Genomic DNA, 19,074 nt, shown 5'->3' on the forward strand with positions numbered 1-19,074 from the left:
TAGTGAAGTACAGCCTGGCCAAATTGGGGTACTGTCTTTCAAGATGTGGTAAAACCTTCAACCAGTGGCCACTATACGATGAGTCTTGAAACAGGGGTGAAGGTTGAAGAGATCCTTTCCATTATTCCCAATGACTTACTTGGAGAAATTTTGCCTTTTGTGCTCCCTGCTGGATTAGAGGTCCTGATTTCTGGGGAAGAGATGGGTATTTCTATCAGGGGACACAGTAATGGTTTCACTAAGTAGCTGCTACCAGGTCATTAGGAGCTCTTTGTGCTATTAGATTAACAGGCAAAGGAGTTACTCTACTGATATGTAATTAACCCACATTAAAGCAAGGAGATGAGGTTGCTGCTATGTAATAAGGACAGGCAGGAGTTTGTTTGAAGCCCACGAATTCTCAGAAATTCTTCTTGAGGCTTTAGCAGACTTTTAAAACAAAGACTGTCATATCCTCTTGTTAGATTGGTCCCTTATCATTATGTATTGCCCTTCTTTGTCTCTTATTACAGTCTTTTCTTGAGGCTTTTATAATAACACGGAGATATAATCAGGGCTTGGACTTTTCAGGGACAAGCAGAAGTACTGGCTAAGCTACTTAAAGTGAGTAGAGCAAGTGGTAGCAGGAGATGTATAATGTCAATTAAAGCTTTAGTGTCAACTGCTTCAGTGAGGACTGTAGCTTACCCCATTATATGTCCTATTTAAAATCCCCATTAACCTTCTCATTGTAAGTCTTATTTGTTTTTTAGAAATTGTTATGGACCATCAACTTGCAGAAGCAGTGATGAGACAAATTGATCTTATCTTGGGAAATAGGTGAATCTGTGCATTGCAAGTGGCATACTATAGCAGATGCTATTGATGCCCCAAGAATATACCCTTCAATATTCAATGTGCAATAGCACTCATTGTTTTGGTACAAGAATATATTGATGATGATCTATTTTAAAATCCTTTGGCTCTCGGCCTGAGGGTTTTCTATTAGCCCCTGCCCAGGACAAGCCACAAATTGTGGGGGAGTTAATATTTCTTTCTTTCTTTTTTTTTTTTTTTAAAGATTTTATTTATTTGATAGAGAGAGATCACAAGTAGGCAGAGAGGCAGGCAGAGAGAGAGGGAGAAGCAGATGCTCCCTGCTGAGCAGAGAGTCCGATGTGGGGCTCGATCCCAGAACCCTGGGTCCACAACCTGAGCCGAAAGCAGAGGCTTTAACCCACTGAGCCACCCAGGCACCCCAATATTTCTTAAGAACCGTTCTTAACCAAAGAGGAATGGGAATTGGAGCGTAAATGCCTATAGATTATAACTACCCACAATGGGACAACTCTGAAGTTCTTTTTACACTGTCTCCTAGATTTTGCAGAAGGACAGAAACCCAGATGTCTGCAGTAGCAGGCTGCTCATTAACGCACCCTGTATTGACTTTCTTTCTTCACTTTCTCACTCCCCCATCACTCTCATGGTGCCTCTTAGGATCAATTTCTGACCTGCCAAGTAAAACCACTTACACTCAAAGCTGCTGCTGAGTTAAAGTTAAAGAGGAGTCTTGAATGCTGAACTTCTCAGATTTTTTCATGTTCAAGTGCATTCATGTTTAAGGAAGATGTGGAAGAACCTGCCCATCTTTTTCAATCATATCATTTTTTTCACTAATTCCTTTTCATATCTTGAAAAAAAATGGAGGTTCTTTGGAAAATACATTAGAAACATTTAGAGAATCACTTGGATAAAAAGCAACTCCATGGGAAATTAAATTTTTCTAAGCTAAATCAAGATCTTTGTAACTATCTTTTAAAAATTACAGACATAAATAGGCACCATCTATGTGAGAACCAGAACCTTCTTCCCACACACTTCAGCCTGGGCACTGAAAACAGAAACAGTAATTTACTCTCTACATTAATATGATTTTGCAATTCATTTGCATTTCTTTATTCTTCCAGGGCTGTCCTGCTTAAGCAAATGGTATGATTGTTCATTACAGGAACGTCTCAAAAGACTCATCAAAACAGACAGTTTGTGCCCAGAGATGCTTTGAATCCCTCAAGATCCTTGCCTTATGATTTCCACTAAGCCTGGATGGTTATATCATGATTCCTACCTAATCCTAATTGTGTCCCTGAATTGAAAGACTCACCTAGAGCCAAACTTCCAATTCTAAATAAATTCTGACTGCACTTCTCCCTTTGAAACAAAAGAAAACTGGCCCGGGAATAAGTAATTGTGTATTACTTACTAAGAAAATAAGATGTGGTGAAATTAAAGCTCAACCTCACTGTGGGCCAAGTCATATGCTGAACACTTTATATGTACTATTTCATTTTACCATCATGAGAGACTGAATATACAAGTTGACGTAGCCAGACCTTATAGGACAGTAGAATTCTGACCCACATCCTCAAAGCAACCAGCCAGAGAAACCAGGTCTTGATCAATAATAGCTAGCTTTCCTATTCTACAATGTCACACTCCCGCCCCCGCCAGTTCCAACTGACAAAGAAAAGAAGCAAATATGTTCCCCAAATGAATAAGATGTTCTGCTTCTAGTTGACCTGTCCCCAGCTTCCCCAAGCCAACAACCCATGATTAGAGCCTGCCTGAAGCCTTCTTCCCTTGTTTTTATCTACTATGACGTTTTTTCACTCCCCTGTCTCTGCCAAATGCAGGTGATGGCAGCCTATTCCTTTGCTATAGCAGGCTCTGGATAAATAACCTGTTTATCCTCTTGTGCATGGTCTTTGTTTATCTCCTCAATTGTAACAACTCTGAGAAGGAAGTACATTTGACAAATAAATGCACTGAGCCAGAAATTATGTCCACTGTTCAAGTTTACAGAGATGCTAATGCAGAGCTGAGATCTGAAATCAATTTGTCTGAATCTGTAGCTTGTTTTAACCATTAACTACTCTGGAAATAGTGTTAATTCGAAGATCTAGAACTGTACTAGCCAACAATGTTGAACTTGACTGAAGCCCTGTGATACTGGAAAACAGGGGCAGTTAAAAGTAATTCCCCACCCTTTGTTTCCAGGATATTGGCTTACTGCAAAGAACTTCCTTTCGTTACATGACTTAGATAAGATTGATGGATGCCTCCCCTTCTTTACATGTGCGGAAGCCAGACACATACCCTCCAAATTCCCATTTCTTTGATTCATAGATTAGCCAAACTCTTTGTCCCAACTCATCAGGTGGAACAAAGTGCTTATTAATTTACTTGACCAACTTGAGTTCAACCTTTCTCCTTCTCCTGAGCCCCTGATTTTCGATTTGCCCTCAGCCTGAACCAATATACAACTCTTCCTTATCTATTATTCCTGAGAAACAGCTGACCACAAAGAAATACATTCCTTGATCAACTGTCCTGTCTTGCTACCCACTCCCACATACTCAGTTCTTTCTAGTCTTATTTACCCCTCTGTGGGGAAAAAAAAAAAATCCTTTCTGCCTAATCTTTGAGATGCCTGCAGAGCTTTGTGGTCAGAGCATTCTCCTAATTGTTGTAGTCCCCCCTCTCCTATTGCAATGTTCCTTTTCTTTTATTATAATAATTCTTTCAAATAAATTCTCTCCTTACCCAAATCTGGATTTGTTTTAATTTAACATGTCCAGTTGAAATGTAATGCAAGCTACATATGTGATTTAAAATTCTGTAACACATGAAAAAAAAGGAAGCAGGTGAAAATAATCTTCATAACCTGTTTATTTAACTTATATATTCAAAATATCATTTTGACATATGGTCAATATAAAATGATTACCAGCCTGTCTTATATTCATTTCTTCAACCATATTTTGATATTTTCACTGAGCTCAACTTAGCTGCTGCTCTTGCTGCTTTTCCTCCTGCTATTGCTCCTTCTTCTCCATTGCCACCACCACCACTACCCTGTCCTACCACCACCACCACTGCTATTTTAGTCTTTCTTCTCCTTGCTTACTTAAGAAGCTTGCATGTTTTTAGTTTCTGGGATTTCAGTGCATGAGACACAATTTTTCTTTCTCCAGCTTACACAAATACCTCAGTTCTTTGACATTAGAAAAGATGAAGAATACAATGCAACATGGATGATTATTGCCTAATGTCAGATTCTCTCATCTCAGCTGGGAGGAAGTACACAGTCCTTGCTTATCTAACAAAATATAGTTCTTTAAGCCATGTGCACAGAAATTATACTATAACCCCCAAAATGTCTAATAAGGAGGCACATTTACTGGGTTAGGTTGGTTGGGTATATAGTATTAAGTATTGGGATGATAAACTATGGGTGGGGTGGGGGCTCAAAAGGAAGAGGGGGATAATTGTACTTGACCCAAAAGTATCAATTTATGCCTTCTCTGAAGTTTTTGTGTCTTTTTCTCTTTAAAAAAAAATCATGAAAACAACACTTGATGTTTCAGTATCCACACTTGGGTCCAGATCATCTGTGCAAATGGAACAATAGCTTAGGATCTCCTACTGCAGCTTGAACGCATCTCTGGAGATTGCTTTGAAATATCACTACATACTCAGCATTTGAGAAACTGAAATTGATTTGAGAAGGATTGCTGCTTCAGTGGTCCATGTTACTCAACACATTTCCCCAAGTGCCCATCCACTGTCATCACTAATGTTGCATTGTTTGCCAATTGAACACACAGTAGCTCTTTGCTTGGCTTGCCAGTTACAAAGATGACACATGGGCCAGTGTCCAGACATCCTTTCTTTATGGATGGACTTAAAAATCATGTTCTTATTTAAATTCTGTTTCATTTTATCCTCTTTTTCTTCCTTTCAGCTTCAGCTATCATAAAACAGCATAAACTTCACACTACCTAAAAAAAATTATTTTTAATTATCTAATTCCACTGAAATTTATCCAGAACCTAGTTGTGTCAGACATTGTGTTAAGAACTGGATATGAACAACTAAATACAATACTCAAGAATTTGATATTTTAGACAGGACAGATGTAAAGAAATATATATATATATATATATATATATATATATATATATATATATAACTATAATAAATATATGACCAATGCCACAATAGAGTTGTTTTAATTTTATTTTTTTTTAAGATTTTATTTATTTATTTGAGATAGCAAGAGCCACAAGAGAGTATGAGTAGAGGGGGAGGAGCAGAGGGATAAGGAAAAGCAGACTCCCTGCTAAGCAGGGAGCCCAGTGTGGGATCCCACCAGGATCCTGGGATCATAACCCAAGCTGAAGGCAGAAGCTTAACTGACTAAGCCACCTAGGCTTCCCAACAGGGTTGTTTTTAAAATGTGGGCACATCCATGAGTGAAATTAATTTTACTGGGGGGCAGATATAGGATATATGAGGTGTATGAGAGTATAGGGAGAAACAAGAACATGGTGGTTACATTTGATCTGACATTTAAAAGATGTCATACAAAACAGAAAAAGAAAGATGTCCTGAGAAACACCAGCAGAGGCATGATGCATTCAAGGTGAATAACTAGGTTTAGATGGGGTGAAAGAAAATAGTAGGTGATCTTAAAGTTATAAATTATGGATAGATTATGTATTTTCTGGTAAGCCATGGTTATGCATGTATGCTGATAAGCCACAGTAAGGTGTTTGTGATTTTTTTTTTTTTTAAATTCTGGTGCCTATCATAGCATTTTAAAGATTTCATTTATTTATTTGTTAGAGAGAGAGAGAGAGAGAGTGAGCGAGCGAGCACACGCAGACAGAGTGGTAGGCAGAGGCAGAGGGAGAAGCAGGCTCCCTGTCAAGCAAGGAGTCCGATGTGGGACTCGATCCCAGGACGCTGAGACCATGACCTGAGCCTAAGGCAGCCGCTTAACCAACTGAGCCACCCAGGGGTCCCCTGTTCGTGATTATTTTGTAGTTCATTGGGAACAGAAATAAATTGTGAAGATAATGACACAATATGACTTGTGATTTTGGAGACCATGCAGAATAGTATGTAAAGGAATCCTAATCTAATATGTAGAAGAGACTTTAATTTAGAAAGCTGCAAGTATAACTTATTAACTCTACATTTTCTGACTGTTATTTTAATTTGTAGTTCCCTGTCCAGGTGATATTGTACGTGTTAATGGGCAGGCCTTTTGTGTCTAGCTGTATGGGCCTGTCCTTGTCCATGTCAGAGGGAATCTGTATATGAGGTGTGATTCCCCTTCTTCTCCACTTTGGAGGATCTTCAGTTATCCTTAATAGCCAAGTAAGGCTTTTCAGTAACAACAAAACAATAACCATTAAAAACAAGCTCCCTGCAAATAAGTTTATGGTAAATTATTTGAATCTCTAGCGCAGGGTGTGTCTTTCTGTCCTAGAGACACAGACATACAACTACACTACAATTGATGAGCCTAGCCAATGTTTATTTAATAAAGACATAGGGAGACACCACAAACATACATAGAAAGTGAGAGATAAAGCAGAAAAACACCCGGAGGGAGACACACACACACACACACACACACACTCCGACACATACACTGGGAACTTAAAAGTGTGGCTCGCTCTGTCCTTGTTTGAAAATAAAAAGGAACAAAGTACATATATGTTACAACATGGATGGATCTTGAAAATATTAAGTGAAAGAAGCCAGAAAAAAAAGGCCACTTACTGTATGATTCCATTTAAAGGACATGCCCAGAATAGGCAATTCTGTAGAGGCAGAAAGATGAGTCATTGTCTGGGGCTAGTGGAAGGGAAAAATGGGAGTGATTGCTTAATGGGTACCATCTTCATTTTGGACTAATGAAAGTGCTCTGGACTTAAATAGTAGTAATGTTTGCCCAACATTGTGAACATACTGAAAACCACTGAATTAAACTGGTTAAAATGCTGAGTCTTTTGCTACATGAATTTTTTCTTATTAAAAAAATGAGTCATTCCCCCACACATAAACCTTGTAGAGAGAAAGCCATAAATACAGTAGCCACATGCCATACACATGGAAGAAAAAGGTATCCAAATAAAGATATATAGTTACACAGAGAATGAGAGAGAGAGAGAGAGAAATAATCATAGATAGAAGGAGAAAAAGAAGTGAGGCAGAGAATGGATAGGAATCAGAGTTGAAGTGTGTGTGCAAAAGACTACATTGAAATATGATGAAATCAAGGTAAACAGTAACTCCAATTTATAAATAAATTACTTAATAGGTAGTATTGACATGTCCCAAAAGAAGATTTAGGCTATATAAAGATGATGTTTTTTAAAGATGACATTTATTAGACTGTAGCAATGACACAATATGTAAAATGATATTTCAGTCACTTAAACCATTTAATTATAGAATAAGAGAATATATGAAAGAGAATAATTGGAATTTGAGACTTGTGGGAATATGTGTTTTAGTCATAGAGTAGCATTCATCTTTAATATCCATGATATTGCATTATAAGTAAACAATCAGTGTGTGAATACAGTGTGGAAAGGAATAACACTCTTTAGGAATAAATTAAACTAATTTCCTGTATATAATTTTTGGGCTTGATTTTCTTACAGTAGAGAGTAGCTTTATTATCTCAGTTGATTTTATTTTCCTGATAAAGGGCTGTTCTAATATCGTCCTGCCTTGAAGCCCTGCTATTAATTTTAATAAGAATTTAATAAGTGTGAAATCCTGTGGGAATTTGCAGCTGAAAGTTACCAGATGTTCTGTGTGAGGACAATGTGGTTTAGGTGTAACTGAAGGCTGTTGTGCTGTTCTCACCTTTTAAAAGGGAGTTGAGTGTCCTGCTAATCTACACACTTTTTTACTTAGATTCCCTCTTTTTGATTCAGATTGCACCTTTTCCTATATTTACAACGGAAACTTTGTATTTGTCCTGAAAATATGTTGTCACTTCACCAATGAGTATTGCAAGAAAAGAAGAAAAGTTTGTCTTATATACTGGGGTTGGAGGAAAATAACAGTTCCCTGTAGTGGTTTGACTTCACCTTATCTTTCCAAGGTTATGCCCCTTACTACATCCTTGAAAGAATGCTTCCAGCAAAGTGCCTCCTTATTATGAATGAAGTCCCCTTATTGTTCACGGGAGTGCTGGAAGCCACCTTTTTTCAGCTTCACTTCTTTTATTATCCTCTTTTATCTTGCTCACTTTCATCTTATGCTTTCTCTTTGGCTTATAAAATGAGTAAGCTGTACCCAAGGAGAGGTAAAGGCCATGACTCAGACAGTGGCCAATGGAAGCTTCTATAAAGTCTAAATCTTTTGATGAAGCTTGCAGAGTAAAACATAAAGGTGCTGCTATTTCTATAGAAGAGATGAAAGACTGTTTGAAGGACAATACATAGATGTCCAATTAGAGATCACTAAAATTAATGTTTGAAAATTTGGCATTTATTGCATTGTAGATTGTATTGATAAGGAGAAATGGGCAAAAATTCAGCCAAAGACTTTCAATGATGAGGGAAAAGGGCTTTGTTTTAGAGGATCTGTTTCAATTCCTGAGGCTATGTGTCAGCCATGATGTACCAGAGACATGGAAATGCCCGTTGAATAAACAGAAAGAAAATTGTTTTCCCATTGACATCTAGTGAAGATCAATACCTACTAAATGGTGGGATATGTAAGCAGTTGTGTGGCGGCTACCAAATTATTAACAGCCACATGTTTCCTTTCAACCTCTTGGATTTTCCGTAGGATATGACACTGCTGAGCAGTCACTTTTTTACTTTCCCTCTTCACCTTCTTAGTACTTTATACTCCTGATTCTCCTCCTCATTTCTTAACTATGGTTCTGACTCTTCTTTGGCTGCTTTTCCTTCATCTGACCCTTATATGTGAGTGTTTCAGATCTTGTTTTGGATCTTTTTTTGTGCTATGTTCCCCCTAGTATGATGGTTTGTGTGGCCTCATATATTTATGGTCTCCAGATTTCCTGGACGGGCCCACTTACAGTCATGGTTTTAATAGGCACACATGTATTTACGATCTCCAGATTTCCACCTGCAACTCAGATTTCTTCTGAGCTGCTTCACCTTACTGAGTGTTCCACTGGGATAGCCCACAACCATAGTAAACAGTTTAAGACTGGGCATTTACTTTAAATACAGTTATGTTCAAAATGAAATAATGTATTCAGCTTCCTTTTCAACTTACTCTTTTAGTTTATTTATTTATGTTTTAAAAGATTTTATTTATTCATTTGACAGAGGTCACAAGTAGTCAGAGAGGCAGGCAGAGAGAGAGAGGAGGAAGCAGGCCCCCCGCTAAGCAGAGAGCCCGATCCCAGGACCCTGGGATCATGACCTGAGCCAAAGGCAGAGGCTTTACCCCACTGAGCCATCCAGGCATCCCTATTCTTTTAGTTTATAAGGTATCAAAATATTTCTACTTTCTTAACCTGAAAACTTGGGAATCATCCTAAATTACCCATTTTCCCTTTTACTCAAGATAACTTCAGCATTATGCTGGTTCAGTCCATTTCCCATCTCTTACCTCTATATTACATGTTCTCATTCATTTTCTTGGGCAAATATCCTATGAATTTATAGCTATATTATTTTAGCACCTTCCTAGTTCCATCCTTTCTAATTAATCTGCCCAGAACCATCCTTAAAAATTGCTAATATGACCATGTCACTCTCAAGTTTAAAATATTTCAATAGGTTTATATAATTTGAAGGCTACAGGCCAGAGTCCTTTGTGTGACATATAAAATATATAATTTTATGATATCTATTTATTTATGCAATCTTGTCTTTACCACTTCTCTACCTTGAACCCTGAGGCCCAATCCTAATAAAAGTCTTACAGTTTCTCAAATAGGTTGCTTTTCCTGTTATGCCCTTCCCTTTCCTTTTCTCTTTTTAGATCTGCTTTGAGAGCCTTCTATTATCCATTATTCAAGATCTGGATTGAGCATTATCCTTCTATAACATCTTCCCTGCCTGTCTCTCCCTCCCAGAATATTTTTTCCTTCTTTTACCTGCAGAGTAATTGTTAATTTATGTACTTTCTCTTATACCCCCATTTTATGCTTCGTTATGAGTTCATTAAGGCAGGAATCTTGCCATTTTAATGATGATTATGAGGATGATAATAATAATAATAATAATAGTGATAATTGTCCCAACAGAGGATTTTGAGGACTGAGTGACAGGATCTGATATAATTAGAAATGATCATTCTGGAAGCTGTGTGTGGGTTAGGATGTAAAACAAAAGACTAGCCCTTGTAATAAGGTAGATGAGATGTGATAATGGCTTAAATCAAGGTGGTTTGTAGGAGAGATGAGAGAGAAGTCATTGATAAGATTCACTGATGGGTAGCTGATAGATAAGTGTTATGGATATGAAAATAAGATGTCAAGGATGTGGGCCTGATTAAATAGATGGATAAAATGGTCTCTTATCAAAACTAAAAGACTATGGGATTACTGAATTTTAGGGGAATCAGGAGTTTTAACATGTCAGTTTCAGATACCTATCAGATATCTAAGTGGAAATGTTGAGTTGGTAGTTAAATATGAAGCTGAAATTCTGGATAGAATTCTGGAATGACATAAATTTGAGAGTTAGTATATTAAAGGTATTTAAAGTCATGAGGCAAGAGGTCATATAGGAATAAAAGTAGATAAAGAAGAAAATACCAAGGTTTGGAGATGTCAATATTTAGAAAATGGAGACATGAGGAGAATTCATTAAGAGTCTGGTAAGAAGTGGGCAGTAATTAGATAAGGTACCAAAAGAGCCAAGAGAAAAACGTGTTCTAAGGATGCAGTGGTCAAATATGTCAAATGCTATTAATAAGCCATAATAAGAACTGAGACTTGATTGTAATTTTTAAATGAAAACTCACCATTTGTTTATTCCTTCATAGAATGCATTTGGGAAAATTGAGAAGTACTCGTATGGGAACTCTAAATCAAATATGAAGAAAAAAAATGTATGGAACAGGAAATAATTGGGATCTACTAATAAATCTCAGAATACATGTATATTCATGCATGTTCCTATACCATCAGAGAAATTGGATGCACAAGGTGACATGAGTGAAACTGAGGCCCAACCTACAGTCTGTGGGAAAATTGGCCAGCACATTATCTGGAATTTTCTTTAATCAAAAGAATGGAAGCTAGTATTCAGACTGTAATGGTGTAGCTTTTCCCTGAAGCCGTATTGAGAGTTTTTATAAAACAATTAATTGTCGAGTGAAAGAAACCGGAAGAAGTTTGTTTGACATGATTAGAAGTGGTAGAGTGGATTTGAGTAACATCTGATATTCACTGGCACTATGTGAACATGCATGCATAATGACATTTTTTAAAAAGGTTAATGCATGTATTATGTAAGCATGGCTTACTTTAAAGCTGTGCAAAATTTCCCCAAAAAATAAAAAAAAAAGAAAGTCAGCCTCCATTCTGTCAATACTAAATATAAAAGTTCTAATACAAAACTGTTGCAGTATAAATAAATCACATTTAAATTTTTTTAACTGTGAAGTGTAGAACCATTCTTTTAAGAAAATTAATAATTATTGAGTTTGTTGTTACCAATTTAAAATAATTAAATAAGGGGCGCCTGGGTGGCTCTGTGGGTTAAGCCTGTGCCTTCGGCTCGGGTCGTGATCTCAGGGTCCTGGGATCGAGCCCCACGTCGGGCTCCCTGCTCAGCGGGGACCTGCTTCCTCCTCTCTCTCTGCCTGCCTCTCTGCCTACTTGTGATCTCTCTCTGTCAAATAAATAAATTTAAAAAAAATCTAAAATAATTAAATAAGCAACATATTCAAATGGTTCAAAATTCAAATGAACTAAAGGGGGGAAAATGTCTTTTCCATTAATCCTCTCTAACTGCTGAGATTTTTTCCTCCCAAGAGATAGCCAACATTATTAGTTAAAAAGAGGCATTTTACGTTCATGTTAACAATTATTTGTTGAGTGACTTCTACAAATATAATTGTATTAGATGTTGTGATATCAGCCTTAAAGGAGTCTGAAAAAATTCAAATCTGACTCTGAATCGTGTGCTACCACTACAGCTCTACTCCAGGGTGGCTCTGAGGGACAGTGAGAACAAGAAACCCCCCTAGGCAGCAGACCTTCAAACCTTGAGAAGAAATAGCTAGAGCACTGTGTCATCAGTGGCTATTGGTTAGACTGGATGGTTAGGAAATGAGAAGGAATACAATTAGAAAATTTAACAAAGTGCTAAGGGTTATGCTGATAGATGTCTCTGAAAAGGCAGAGTCCAAAGTCATTCATATACCATGCGAATGTTCTCTACAGAGCAACCTCGGCAGAGGAGGAGCGTAACAATAAGATCAACAAGATGGTACATTCTGTCCCCAGACATTCTTGTTCTTGCTCAATGAGCTTAGAAATTTTCCAGGATATTGAACATTGAAGTTATACATGGCCTTAATAAATGGACTTCCTGTTACCAAGGACAGATGGCTATAGCCACTACTGAGTTCCCAATCTATCAAGAACAGAGACTAATACTCAGCCCCCAATATGGCATCTTCCTTGTGGTGATTAGCCAGTCAACTGTGGCAGACTGGTTATACTAAATCACTTTTCTTTTCTTTTTTTTTTTTTTTTATTAAGGATTTTATTTATTTATTTGAGAGAGAGAGCGTGAATGGGGAGGAGGGGCAGAGGTAGAGGAAGAAGCCGACTCCCCACTGAGCAGGAAGCCTGGCATGGGGCTTGATCTCAGGATCCTGGGATTATGATCCGAGCCAAAGTTGGGATTAGGATCCGAGCTTTTTTTTTTTTTGCAGTAAGTGTATAAATATATAATTATAAATTGTGGTAAAAACTATAAAGACAGTACTGTTCGCCTAGGTTTACACGGGGTGGTGGTATGAAGGACCCCCCCGGAGTAAGTCCGTGATCTCCGAGCCCACACCCCAGGCCCCCCGAGAGGAAAAAGCTTGCACACTGGAGCAGAGCCCTGCACGATAGTGCACAGACAGCATGGAGGGACCCACATTGTAGCCAGGGGAGAGGGTCCCGGCTGGAAACAGGGTGACCAGAGTTGCGCAGCAGGCAGCAGATGCAGGAGGAAGGAGGGACAGTGGGTGGCACTCAGAGGCACAGTGTCAGGGAGAGAAAACAGAGTCAATGTCACAGCCCCTGACCACCTCCAGCTTTCCATAGGCAGCTCCAGAGAAGCAAACTGGCTGCAGACAAAAGCAGAGGCAGTTGAGGAACCTGTGGGTTAGACCAGTGCACCTGGTGCAGAGCTCCTCGGTAGTTTTTTAATTGGCGCTGAATTAAAATTTAATTAACCGACTGAATCACCCAGTCCCGGAATCACTTTCCTATAATGGAATAAACATTACTCTGGATATGGATATACTTTCTCCTCAATTGTTCTTCCAAAATCATCACACATGGACCTACAGATGACTCAGTCACTGTGATGGTATTCCCCACAGTACTTTTTCTGACTAAGAGACTCATTTTACAGCAAATAAAATGTGATAGTGGGCTTATGATTGTGGAATTTACTGGTTTTAGCATGTTCTCTATCACCCTGAGGTATCTGGTTTGATAGATATATGGAATAGTGTTTTGAAGACTCAGTTTTGGTGCTTGTTTGGGCAACAGCTTGCAAGTTAGGATGATGGCCATGTTGTATATGCTCTAGATCAGCCATCAGTACATGGTACTTTCCTCCAATAGCAAGATTCATGGGTAGAGGAGTCAGGATGTAGAGATGTGAGTGACTTTTCATTCTATTATTTTCAGTGATTGTCTAATGAAATTTTTCATTCTCTCCCCCTAAATTTGGACTTTGTTGGTCTAGAGATAATAATTCCCAAAAGAGAACTTCTTCCAGCAGGGCACACAGGAATAGTTTCATTAAACTGGAAGTTGAGATTGGGATCATACTTGGGACCTTCATACATGGAAATCAGCTGACAAATAAGGTTACTGAACTGGCTGTGGTGATTAATCCTGACTATCATTGGGGAAATTGGCTTAGTACTGCCCAATAGGTTAAGGAGGAGTGTCTCCAGAGTTCAGTAGACTCTCTGGGACATTTCTTAATTCTTTCAATTTTTGTGATTAAATTTAATGGAAAAAAAAAATCCCATGCAGAAAGGATGACTAATGCCCCTGACCCTTTAAGAATCTAGATTTGGATCACTTCACTGGCCAAGGTGCTTGCTGAGGGGAAAATATACATGAAATATATATGAAAGTAGATCAGTTATTACCAGTTGTATCAGTTGAGTACCAGTTATCATGCATCCTGTTGGCAAAATGAGGACTGTAATAATGCAAGTATTTCTTATTTTGATATGAAAGTATTTGTGTATATTTAAACCATTTTTTCTTTGCTTCTTCCATTCCTCTGTATCTAACATAACGTGATAATAATAACTAACCTATATTTAAATTGTGGTATTTAAGTTATAGGGTATCAAATAGAAACATGATTTAGCTAGATGATAAACATCCAAAGATGGTTAGACTGACTTTGCATCTTTTCGTCAGGAGAAGGTTAGCATATTTTTGGTTGTGTAAGGGATAGTGGTTTCATTTGAAGTGAGTATGTGATTTTGCTATTCTTTTTAAAAAAGTTGCTATTGTTTTTTTATTTGGAAGTTAAGTGTGGTTAAAGGAGATGTCTATGATGCCAAGTTAATAGAGGGTCACTGTGGTGACCTTGTAATATGTCTCCTTACCTAATCTGGGACTACTTTTCCAGACTTCCTTTCCCTCCATGGTTCTGGGTTGGGGTTGACCAATTTGTGTGAGATCTGAAATGTGGAAGAGAGGCAGCAGCCAAGGTTACACAGTATAGGCTCAGGCATAGTTGTATGACATGTCTCATTTGGGTCTGCAGGATCATCTCCAGGTCCTGCTAGATATCCTCCTTTAGCTTTTCCAAATGCTGGGAGAACTTCATACATCACTCTCTGGTAAAGTGCACCAGGACTTCCGGAAACTTTTACCACAGAAGTGGGAGGCTAGAGTCTTGGAGGAGGTACATGACCATGGCAGGTTCTGGTGAGAGACAGATGCAGATTTGCTTATCCGTATAGGTTAAAGCTCATCCTTGTAGATTCTAATTTGTCCTTGTCCTCTCCTGATTTGTATTTATCTTCCCTTCTTGACTGCTGGGGCAGTTTACATCTAGCAGATGTAAACAGATGGACCTGAAGTAAATAAATCTCTAAATGAATCCTTATATTACCTATAGAGATTCTGCTACTCTGATGGAACATGATTGATAAATATTCCAGTCATAAAGATGCAATGTATATAAAAGTAACTTTAAGATAGTATGTACATTCTAGTATATTGGAAGCATGGGGGAGGGACAGGGTGAGAAGTGGGATACTCAGGGATTAGGAAAAACTTCCTGAAGGGAGTGGCATTTTGTTCTCTGAATTTTGAAGCATGGGTGGCATTTGTACTGGTATGATAAAGGAATAAAAATAGAAATGAGAAGGTGGTGATCTATTGTATAATACAATTGCCAGGCATTGGCAGAATGGGAAACAAGATAGGAACAATTTCTGATGTTTTGAAATTTTTAGTCTCACAGGCTTGGTTCACACTGAAAATGAAACGTACTTTGTCTATTCCAAGTATGTGGTGCATGTTTTGCTCTGATTGTAATTAAATGACCCTTGAATGACTAGTTGAATCTTGAATACCCTAATATTTCCCCAATATGGATAACTTTTTACAAGATATCACTAACAAGGTGTAAGGAACAAATCTCTAGGCTTTTGGTTTCCTCCCCTTGGTTCCTATTCTTACTCCTTTGACCAGCTGCTCTCTGCCATCTGTCTGCACTATTCTATTGAAACAGCTGTTGCATATAACACTAATGCTCTAATTGCCAAATCTCACAGACTCATGTTGGTCCTTATTTTGTTTGACATTTCTTTGCCATTTGACATTGTGGTCATTACCTTTTAAAAAATTCTCTCAGCCCATGACACTTCTGTCTCCTGGTTTTCCTTTTATTTTTCAGCTTCTTCTTAATTTGTTCTATTTTTTTGGTATTTAATATTTGTTTTGTGGGATCTGAATGTGCCAAATATAACCCAATAGTCAGTTTATCATTCCTTTTATCCATCAGTTTGGCAACCAATGGATGATTGATTATTTAGCTAATAAATCATTAAATTACTTTTTTGATTTGTGCTCTGTTATTCAATTGACTCTCCCTACCTTATATGAACCCCACATGACTTATTTCTTGGCCACTATGAGAGCCTCCTTTCTTACCTATGCTCTATTTTTGTGTCCCTCCATTGTATCCTTCATGAGGCCACCAGGCACATATTTCTAAAAAGCAAATGTGATTGTATAATAATTCTTCTTAATCTTCAGGGACCTTAGGATAAAGACTAAACTTCTTAAAATGCTGTTTAAAAAAATAACCCTGCATGATTTGATAGCTGACTGCCGTTCAATATTCAAATTCTAATATATTCTCCCACCTCTCCAACCATGTCAAATAACTTAAGCTTCCTGAAAGAGTCCATTATCACCTTATCTCCCTAAAAATGTCCTTCTGTCTCTACCTACTCAGCTCACACCCACTCTTGCTTTAATAATAAGTTTTAGTGTTATTATTATTATTATTTTTCCTTCTCATTAAATATTTGTTTTAATGGGTCTCAAAATTCTGTGACAGATTTTGGTCAGTTGTTTCCATTAAAAAGTACTGATTTTAAAAACTAATAACTTAAAACTGCCACACACACACACACAAACACACACAAATGGTCCACAAAACATTCTCTTTTCCTTCTGAAGCTTTTACAAAGCATTGTTATCATTAACCAGTCTTTTACTATTAAACTTAAATGGCCAATTGACACAAACAGTTCTGAGACCGTTATTCCACCACTGATTAAGACTGGGGTGGCAGGTATCGGGGATAAAATTCATTTAGCCTTTGAGCTTTCTGGGCAGACTTGGTGACCTTGCCAGCCCCAGCTGCCTTCTTGTCCACTGCTTTGAAGACACCCACAGCAACGGTCTGTCTCATGTCACGAACAGCAAAATGGCCCAGAGGAGGATAGTCAGAGAAGCTCGCAACACACATAGGCTTGCCAGGAAGCATATCAACAATGGCAGCGTCACCAGACTTCCAGAACTTGGGACCATCTTCCAGCTTTTTTCCAGAACGACGATCTATCCTCTCCTTCAGCTCAGCAAACTTGCAAGCAATGTGAGCTGTGTGACAATCCAGCGCAGGTGCATATCCAGCACTAATTTGGCCTGGATGGTTCAGGATAATCACCTGAGCTGTGAAGTCAGCTGCTGCAATTGGTGGGTCATTTTTGCTGTCACCAGCCACATTGCCACAACGAACATCTTTGACAAATACGTTCTTGACATTGAAGCCCACATTGTCCCCAGGAAGAGCCTCACTCAAAGCTTCATGGTGCATTTCAACAGACTTGACTTCAGTTGTAACATTGACTGGAACAAAGGTGACCACCATGCCAGGTTTGAGAATACCAGTCTCCACTCGGCCCACAGGGACAGTACCCATATCACCAATTTTGTAGACGTCCTGGAGAGGCAGACACAAGGGCTTGTCAGTTGGCCGAGTTGGTGGCAGAATGCAATTCAGAGCTTCAAGCAGTGTGGTTCCACTGGCATTGCCATCTTTACGGCTGACTTTCCATCCCTTGAACCAAGGCATGTTAGCACTTGGCTCCAGCATGTTGTCGCCATTTCAACCAGAAATTGGCACAAATGCTACTGTGTCGGGGTTGTAGCCAATGTTCTTAATGTAGGTGCTGACTTCCTTAATGATTTCCTCATATCTCTTCTGGCTGTAGGGTGGCTCAGTGGAATCCATTTTGTTAACATCAACAATTAGTTGTTTTACACCCAGTGTGTAAGCCAGAAGGGCAGAAGACCCAGAAGAACGGGTCTGCCCATTCTTGGAGATACCGGCTTCAAATTCACCAACACCAGCAGCAACAATCAGGACAGCACAGTCAGCCTGAGATGTGCCTGTAATCATGTTTTTGATAAAGTCTCTGTGTCCTGGAGCATCAATGATGGTCACATAATACTTTCTGGTCTCGAATTTCCACAGGGAGATATCAATGGCGATACCACGTTCACGTTCAGCTTTCAGTTTATCCAAGACCCAGGCATACTTGAAGGAGCCTTGTCCCATCTCAGCAGCCTCCCTCTCGAATTTTTCAATGGTTCTTTTGTCGATCCCAACACATTTGTAGATCAGATGGGACCGGTAGTGGTAGACTTGCCTGAATCTATGTGTCCGATGACAACAGTGTTGATGTGAGTCTTTTCCTTCCCCGTTCTGGCTTAGGTTGAGCGGTGGTTTTCACGACACCGGTGTTCTGGCGGCAAACCCGTTGCGAAAAATTCAAATTGTTATTATTAACTCATTTTTTCATTCAGTTGAAATTGATGGACCAACTTTGATGTACCAGGTAGTTATCTCTCTTCTTTATGAAGTCTTCCCTATCCAGTTGCTTTTTTTGGGGGGGGGGTGTCCATTCCCATTGTTTCTGATTATCCATTGAATAGCACTGGAATTTCCCTGTTATCCATTAAAATTTGGATTCAAGTCATCTCTGCTACAATTAGGATTCTGTACACAGAAGTATTGCTGTAATTAACTGTACCATTACTTATGGTTTCTTTGTCTCTCTTATTATACTGTGAGCTTGTTGATGGCATGAATTGTATCTTTGTATTTTGTGTGTATGTGTGTTTCCATTGGCTAGTATGATTTATGTTACTTTTATTACATCTGGACACATTTTTTTCTGAATGGAAATGATTTGGAATCAGTAGACCTGATGGAATGACTTGTTTATTCTCCCTGAGCCCTCTCTGTCAAAACAAAATAAGAGAGAAACAATTGCTCAGAATGTTTCATGAGATTTTTGGGAATTTAGATGAGACACTTTAGGATAAATTATTTTATAAATGGCAAAGCATTATTGTTTTAGTTCATTCCAAGTTGCAAGGAGTTGGGATGTTCAGGTGACTTCAAAGAATGGAGTCATGGAAAGGGCACAAACTGCAGTTCTGCTCCAGGGCAAAGCTAAGTGCTTCCATTTGTTTGTCTCTGAATACACTTTCTCTCCACCTTTCAATGTGTTATG

At 38.5% G+C, this 19,074-nt stretch overlaps 1 pseudogene; it reads right to left on the bottom strand.

Moving 5' to 3' along the window:
- Positions 1–16,771: 16,771 nt before the first annotated feature.
- LOC116861633 lies at positions 16,772–18,130 on the bottom strand (annotated as a pseudogene).
- Between the last annotated feature and the right edge of the window lie 944 nt (positions 18,131–19,074).

The sequence above is a fragment of the Lontra canadensis genome, unplaced genomic scaffold (assembly GCF_010015895.1).
Source record: "Lontra canadensis isolate GAN:19392208 unplaced genomic scaffold, GSC_riverotter_1.0 scaffold1, whole genome shotgun sequence".
In the NCBI taxonomy this organism is placed as follows: domain Eukaryota; kingdom Metazoa; phylum Chordata; class Mammalia; order Carnivora; family Mustelidae; genus Lontra; species Lontra canadensis.